Below are 8,659 nucleotides of genomic sequence, written 5' to 3' on the forward strand. Positions count from 1 at the left end.
CCAAAGTAAGGAAAAACAAGAGGAGCAGGAAACATCTGAAGAAAAAATATGGACATGGGAAAGAAAAGCGATTTAATATGGTACAGTATTTATGCAAAGGGGAAAGCAAAACTAATCAATCCAAAAAGAACAGCACCAAAGATAGCTGAAAAGAAATACAGGCAAAGACAACTGGATGTGGAAAATTTCCTAGTACAAAAAAATAAAACAAAGAGGAAAAGTAGAAAAGAGGATTAGTAATGGAAAAGTTAAAAAAATAGAAACTGAGATGATAGAATACCTGCAAAGTGAAGGATTTAGTGTAGAAAATTTTACTTGGGTAACAGCACAACAGGATAAAGCAATGGACACCCAAACTAAGGAGAAACCAGTGGAGCAGGAAACATCTAATCAGTTGACGTGAAGATAATTTGGAGCCAACCATAGGAAACCAATGCAGAGGTTCAGTTGAGCTATACATCAAGGGATAGAACAGGAAACTGTGACATCTCTGACACAGTCAATGTCGGAGAATGATAGGCCAGTGATTTCCCATATGAAAGAACAATGGATGACACAGGGTGAAACTGAGGAGAACGTGGTATAGGAAGAAGCTCTGGAACTTTAGGAAATGGTGAACAAAGAATTTGCCTTCAGTTTAGAAGAAAATTATGTAAGAGAAGAGTTGCTTGATTTAATAGAGATGGATAGATATATTACGATCAATGAAAGAAATAGACTGCAGAAGATCAGTAAAACCCAAAATATTAGAGGTTTGGTAAAACAAATGAACACAGTAATTAGGACTGTCCATAGAGATTCATGTGACATAACAGAAGTAAATAGGATGCATTACTGTGCAGCCAAATTAATAACAGATAAAGTCCTACCACAAGAACAGGGTAGTAAGGGAAAGGACTGGGAGAAATTAAATGCCATCATAGAAGTATCGAAAACAACAGATGCCATATGCTGCCCTGTTAAAGAAACTCCAGCTCTACTCAGTGGCATACCGTCTTCTCAGAGGCGATCTGTGTCTGACTTATAAAGCCATGTTCAACCCGGAATTAATGGACATGCTGCACCTCAGAAAATCCAAATCGCATCAAGCTACGCGCTCGAGAGTCTTGAACCTCAGCACTGACATAAATAGGACATGCTGGAGGGACTTATTCATAACCCAGAGGCTCCCTTCACTCCGGAATAAAACCCCAGTCCAGGTTAGGCAGAGTCCCTCATTGTGTCTCTTCAAGAGGAATCTTGATGAGTGGATGGGAGATCGTAGGTTTACCCTGGGTATCACTTCTGTGTCACTGTTAGACAGAGGCACAGTATACTAACCTCGAAAAAGGGCATAGCAAAATAAATTTAAAATGGGTGGCGAAAGCCAAACACACTCTGGCTAGGCTTATAAATGCCCTAGGGCAGATAGCCTAGTATGAACCTATGAACCTATAAATCAGTTAAGACCAGAAGTGTCACTGTTAGAAGAGTGTAGAAGAGGGAACAGATCAACAAAAATTCTCAGAAAGACATGATAAAAGCAATGCACAGTATTACAATGGATCAGGATTTATCATACACTATTGCAGATAATAAACTAAAAATGTCAGCAAAGGCAGAACATCATAGAAGATACACAGATAAATATAAAGGAAAAATACAAAATAAGCAATTTATTGATGACCCAAAAAGTTTTATAGAGAATTGGGAAACAAGATAAAAGGAATTGAAAGACCACCAAAAAAAAGAAGAAATAGATACAATTTAAAGAAATATTTATGAAGATCCTGTGGAACATAACAAAGATGCTAAATGGATAGAAAAAGTAAAAGAAAGAAATAGAAGTTCAAATGTACAGGATATGAAATCGGACAAAGTAACAGCCAGAGAGATTGAAACAAAATTGAGAAAAGCCTCTAATTGGAAAACCCCAGGCCTAGATGCAATACCTACCTTCTGGATAAAAGTATTATTTTTGCACGAAGATTTAGCTATGAGTAACAACTATTTGTATGCGCATCCTGAACAGACACCAGCCTGGCTAACAACAGGAAAAACAATACTCCTACTTAAGAGTGAACCTGCAAGCTACCCTAAAAACTGCAGACCAGTAGCTTGCCACCTGACTGCGTATAAGCTGTAGACTGGAATTGATGTCAACAGACTCAATTATAGCAGTAGAACAAAAGGGTAATAAAACAAAGTCATATGAAACAAAGGATCATTTGTTTTTAAATATTGGAGAACTGTAAAAAGGGTAAGAATCTAAGTATGGCATGGATAGACTGCAAAAAAGCATTTTACAGTATCCCACATTCATGGATAACAGTGCTTACAAATGTATAAGATACACCCTACACTGATAAACTACATCACAGTGACCATGAAAAGGTGGCAAACCACTTTGCAGTTAAGCCATGATAAAGGACAAATTATTCCAGGAATAAAAATCCAAAGGGGGATATTCCAGGGTTACTCTCTGTCACCGCTGCTCTTATGCCTTGCCCTTTACCTATTAAGCTGTATGCTTAACAGAGTAGATGATGGCCATAATTTGGCTCCCAGAAAGCAACAAAGTGTAAAGACTTCTCATCTGCTGTTTGTCGATTATTTAATACTGCATAGCTTATCAGATGAGGAACTGAAAGTGCAACTGCAAGTAGTCAAAACTTTTTCAGATGATAAAAAATGTCCTTTGGTCTTGATAAATGTGGAAAAGCAGCCTTTAAAGCAGGAAAGCTGCAGCACCAAGAAAGCATCATTTCTGGGGCAAGAATGTGATATAAATGAACTTGAGCATTTAAATATTTGGGAATTAATGAAGGATCAACAATAAAACATGAACACATGCAAATAAAAGGTTCCCTATTAGAAGACCGAAGACGCATTTTTTCGAATGCGTCTTGGTCGAACTCAAAAGCCTAAAATGGCAAAATATCGAAGTGGCTTTTAAGCAAATTCTTTCCCTGGGAAAGAATTTGCTTGGCTGCTTCGTTACTTTGCCATTTTCGGCACTGTAGCGCGGTCTCGGAGTTGGTATATTTAAGTAGGGGGTGGGGGAGGGCACAGCCCCCCACTTAAAGTAATGTTTAAAGTATGGTTTTTTTTTGGTTGTTGGAAGAGCGATTTTTTTTTTTTCCCTAGGAAAAAATCTCTGTTCTGACAGTTTGAAATTGTAAGCTTCTGCTTACATAGGGTCGATTAATCACTGTTTGCTTTTTTAAGCACTTGGTGATCTAATATAGACCCAAATAAAACTGAGTAAGGACTATTTTAGAAGATTTAAATTAATCCTGAAAACAGTGTTGACATCTAAGAACAAAGTTCTAGCTATAAACCAGTTTACTCTTCCTGTCCTAACTTGCAGTTTGGCAGTGATTGTTTGGCCGCAAAAGGTGTTGGATAGATAGAGAGGAAAACAAGAAGGATGCTTCTTGCTTATCAAATGATTTATAAAAATCACTGCATACCAAGATTATATATTCCCCATTCTGAAGGAGGTACGGGCCTCCTTGAAATTGATTACATGTATAGATCTGTAATCATTGGACTGCATACATATCTGCTGACCTCACAAGACCCAAACATAGTGAAAGTTTTGCAACATCAGGAGAATAAATCTAAGATGACTTCTCTGCTTAGTCTAGCAGAAGCATATTGGTGTCAAGCCTGAATGGAAGTCAAACCAGAAGTAGATAAAAATCAGGAAGAATTGAATGTGCAAAAACACAAAAGAAAGAATATAAGGTGAAGGACCAGATGAGAAGGCAAGAAATGTGGAAAATGCATAAATATAATTGCAAGTATAGAAAACTCCTGGAACAACCTCATGGTGATCAGGATCGAACGCAGAAATGATCAAGGAAAGGCAAATTCAAACCAAAAGATGAAATGTTAATATCGGTGGCCCAAGATAGTGGACTACATGCAAGTTGGTATAAAAAGTCCATTGAACATGTGGGAGAAACAGACAAATGTAGGTTTTGTAAAACAGAATTGGAAGCAGTCACACACCTTGTTGCTCGTTGTGACATACTAATGGCAGAAGGGCTGTATAATGAAAGGCATAATGATGTGGTGAGACTGTTGCAGTGGGGATTGTGCAAACATTATAATACTGAAGTAGCAGAGAAACAGTGGAAACATGAGCCACAAAGCATCATAGAAAATGATGGTCTACATCACATGGGATCACCCATTACCAACAGTTCAAAAGATAGATGCGAGAAAACCAGGTATAGTGGTCCATGAAAAAAAGACAAAATACCATTGATCATTGAAATCACTACATCCAGTGACTACAGTGTCTTGTGTACAGAGAGACACAGTCATAAAATATCAAGATTTGCAGGCAGAAATGAGAGCAATGTGGAAAAAAGATACCCAGACAGTTCCAGTAGTAGTAGGAGCAATAAGTCTTATAAAAAAGAATCTACAGTCATATTTAGATATATTACCAATACATATAACTCTGTATGAATTGCAGAAGGCATTATTACTGGGCACATTGCAGGTGCTGCGAAGAGCACTTTTGGCTGACATCAAAGATTGAAACAATACTAATTTCATGAACTTTACTCATACATTGACTTAGGAATGTGGTCCATTCCCATCATGGTATTTGAAACCCAAAAGATTTGGAGAAATTAAAAAAGGGTAAGACCCAAAATGTTAGAAATCTGACAAAACATTTGAACACAGTAATCATGACCATCGACAGAAATTCATGTGATGTAACAGAAGGAAGTAGTATATATTCCCATGCATCCAAATTAATAACAGATAAAGTATTACCACAAAACCATAGAGCAATAAGGGAAAAGAAGGGAAAAATAATCTATATACTGGAGTTGACTCCAACTGAGTTTATAGTCCTTGAGAAGAAAACTCAAGTCAAGACAGTGGAGCAAAAGGAGAACAAAGGAAAGTCTCATGGAAGAAAGGATCATTTGTTGTTAAATAAAGTCATAATGGAAACTGAAAAAAGGGAAAGAATCTAAGTATGGCATGGATAGACTACAAAAAAGCATTTGACAATATCTCATATTCATGGATACAAGAGTGCTTAAAATGTATAAGATACACCTTACACTGATCAATTATATTACAGCAACCATGGAACAGTGGCAACCCACTTTGCAGTTATGCCACGACAAAGGACTAATTATTTTTGCAGAGATAAAAATTCAGGGGGGGGGGGTATTCCAGGGTAACTCTTTGTCACTGCTGCTCTTTTGTCTTCCGCTTAATCCATTAAGCTGTCTACTTAACAGATTAGATCATGATTACAATTTGGCTCCCAGAAAACAATAAAGTGTAAAGACTTCTCATCTTCTCTTTGTGGATGATTTAAAACTGTATAGTTCATCAGAAGAGGAACTGAAAGCACAACTGCAAGTGCTCAAACCTTTTTCAGATGATATAAGAATGTCATTTGGTCTTGATAAATGTGCAAAATCAACCTTTAAAGCAGGAAAGCTGCAACACCAAGAAAACATCAGCTTGGGACAGGGATGTAATATAAAAAAACTTCAGCAAGAGGGAGTGTATAAATGTGTGGGAACTGATGAAGGATCAGCAATAAAACATAAATATGAGTAAAGCTCAGTAGGGAATATTTTAGAAGACTAGAGTTAATACTGAAAACAGCCATTACATCTGAGAACAAAGTCCAAGCTGTACGCCAATTTGCTCTTCATGTTCTAACTTACAGTTTTAGGGTGCTTGACTAGCCTAAAGGGGTACTGGATCAGTTGTACAAGAAAATGTGAAAAATGCTTCACTGTTATTAAATGATATATAAAAGTCAATTTATACCAAGATTATATGTTCTTCGTTCTGAAGGAGGTGTGGGCCTCCTCGAAATTGATTGCACGTATGGATTTGCAGTTGCAGGATGGCATGCATGTCTGCTGATCTCATCAGATCCAAACATAGTAAAAGTTTTGAACATGAAGAGAACAAGTCTAAGATGCCCTCCTTTCTTAGTTTAACAGAAGCATATCGGTGTCAAGTGGGAATGAAAGCCAAACCAGAAATGGGTAAAAATTGGGCAACAACTGAATGTTACAAATAAAAAGCAAAAGAAAGACTATAAGGAGAATGATCAACTGAGAAGGCAAGATATGTGGCAAAGGCAAAAATATAGTTGCAAGTACAGAAAACTTCTGGAACAACCTCATGTTCATCAGGATCTGATGCAAGAATGGTTAAGGAGAGGTGAATTTAAACCAGAAGATCAAAGGGTAATATTAGAGGCCCAGGATGGTGGACAACATACATGTTGGTCTACAAAGTCCATTGAGCATGTGGGCGAAACAGACAAAAGTAGGTTCTGTAAAACAGAACTGGAAACAGTCGGACATCTTGTTGCTGGGTATGATACATATTGGCAGAGGGTATGTATACTGAAAGGCATAGTAATGTGGCAAGACTGTTAAGTTGGAATTGTGCAAGTATTGTATTATTGACATAGCTGAAAAGCATAGAAAAAATGAACCACAGAGCATTATAGAGAATGATGGTGTATATTACACGAGATCACCCATTACCAACATTTGATAAAAATAAAAGCTACAAGAAAACCAAATATAGTAGTAGCTCAGGAAAAAAATGACAAAAGTAGCATTGAGCATTAAAATTGCTACACCCTGTGTCTTCTGTACAGAGAGACACAAAGTCATAAAATACCAGGATTTGCAAGCAGAAACAAAACAATGTGGAAGAAAGATACCCAGACAGCTGTAATAGTACTAAAAGTGACAAGTCAAAAAAAAAATACCAATCCATGCAGCCCTGTATGAACTGCAGAAGGAGGCAATTCGGGATACCACATGGGTGCTGAGGTGTATAGTCTTAACAAGCATCAAAATCTGAAGCAATACTGATCTCAAACTTTAATCACACTCTGACTCAAGAACGGAGTCCATTCCCGTCATGGTTTCAGAAACCCAAAACATTTGAAGAAAGAGAAAAGCCTTATAAATGCACAGAATACAATAACTGATTTAGACAAGTAAGATTTATTTATAAAACATCAAAAGACTCGCATGATATAAGAGTGGCATTGAACCTTAATAAATGTGTAAAAGCAACATACATATTATGAAAGGACGTAACAGTCAGACTAGTGAACATAGTGGTGTAAAAGATCTGGCACAAGAAGGAGCTTGTAAATATCTTGGAATGGAAGAAAAATAAGTAATGCATGTTAACGTGTCAGCAAAGATTAATGAGGACCGTTTCAGAAGACTGAAGCTAATACTGAAAATTGTTTTTGTCACCCAAACACAAATTTCGGGCTATAAAATAATATTGTCCTTCCTGCTGTAACATATTTTTGCCATGATCAGCTGTCTGTAAGAACTGGTGTTTCAGGTAGAAGACCACAAATGAAATGCCTTATCTTAGTCAGCTGAGGTAGAAGTGTATGGAAGGTCTGAGCATCCCACTGTCTGAAGGAGGCATGAGCCTCTACAAAAAGTAATTGTGTACAAATCTACAGTTTTTGGGCTACTAATGTAACATGGCATTTATTTTCAGATTAACGTAAACATTTTAGAAGGAAGTAGATGAGGAAATAAAACCAGAAGTAGACAAGCAACACAAGCATCTGAAAGAGCAGGAAAGGTAGTATAGAGCCTGATGTTTAGAAAAGAAAGTCATTGGAAATTCCACAGATGGTGTGTCAGATATATATAGCCACATGCACAACCAGGTCTTGGTCAACATGTGACATTTGAAAGTTAAGGAAACTCAAACTGAAAGAGGAAAGGTTCCTTGTGGCCGCTTAAGAAAGTCAATTATATGTGAAAAGACTCACAAAATGCACTTTGTGAGTCTTTGCCACCGATTTCTGGTGATATACTTGCAGCTGAGGGTTTGTATGTTGAAAGATACAATAATGCCAAGGCTGATATACTAGAAACCTCTAAAATTTTAAGTATAAAGTAGGAAGACTGAAATCATGAGCCACAACAAATGGCTAAAGATGAAGTAGTACTGACTGTGTGGGATCATTCAAATAGACTTTAACGAAAATAGGGAGAGAGATACAATGTGGTTAGGCTGACTTGCTTGAAACTTGAAAATGTTGCAGCATGCAATTAGTTAAGCACTGAAAAACATGAGCCACAACAAATAGCTAAACATGAGAAAGCAATGATTGTGTGGGGTCAGTCAAAAATAATGTTTAAAAAAATAGTGAGAAAGACAGATGTTGAAGAAAAAGAAAAAAAATAAGTATTGAAATGACCATGGATGTTGATTATTTTTTTAAAGATGATTTTATTTGTCGTTATCATCTTCATATGTTGTTTAAACCTGATGCATGGTGCATTTCTATTACCAGCTGATGGAAAGTGCCTTCTACCTTTTTAACTTTTAATATGATAACCATTTATATATCTCCAATTGCCCAACATCAGCAATTACAATGGCTTCACCTTTGTCTTAATTTATATTACAGTTCTAACCAGTCATTTTATATTATGATCAAAGCAACAAGCCCACTATTTAGATACACATGTGAAATCTTTGTGAAATGTAATACATCTGTAATATGATGCTCTACTGTCAGCTGTCTAGTTTCTCCAAATAGTACAAAACAGATTTGCTTTCTGTTACACACCCACTTAAGCCCACACTAGGAGTTTTGATGTCACCTAACTTGTCCATT

This window comes from Protopterus annectens, chromosome 10.part0 (genome assembly GCF_019279795.1).
Source record: "Protopterus annectens isolate FY-2018-M chromosome 10.part0, PAN1.0, whole genome shotgun sequence".
NCBI lineage: Eukaryota > Metazoa > Chordata > Ceratodontiformes > Protopteridae > Protopterus > Protopterus annectens.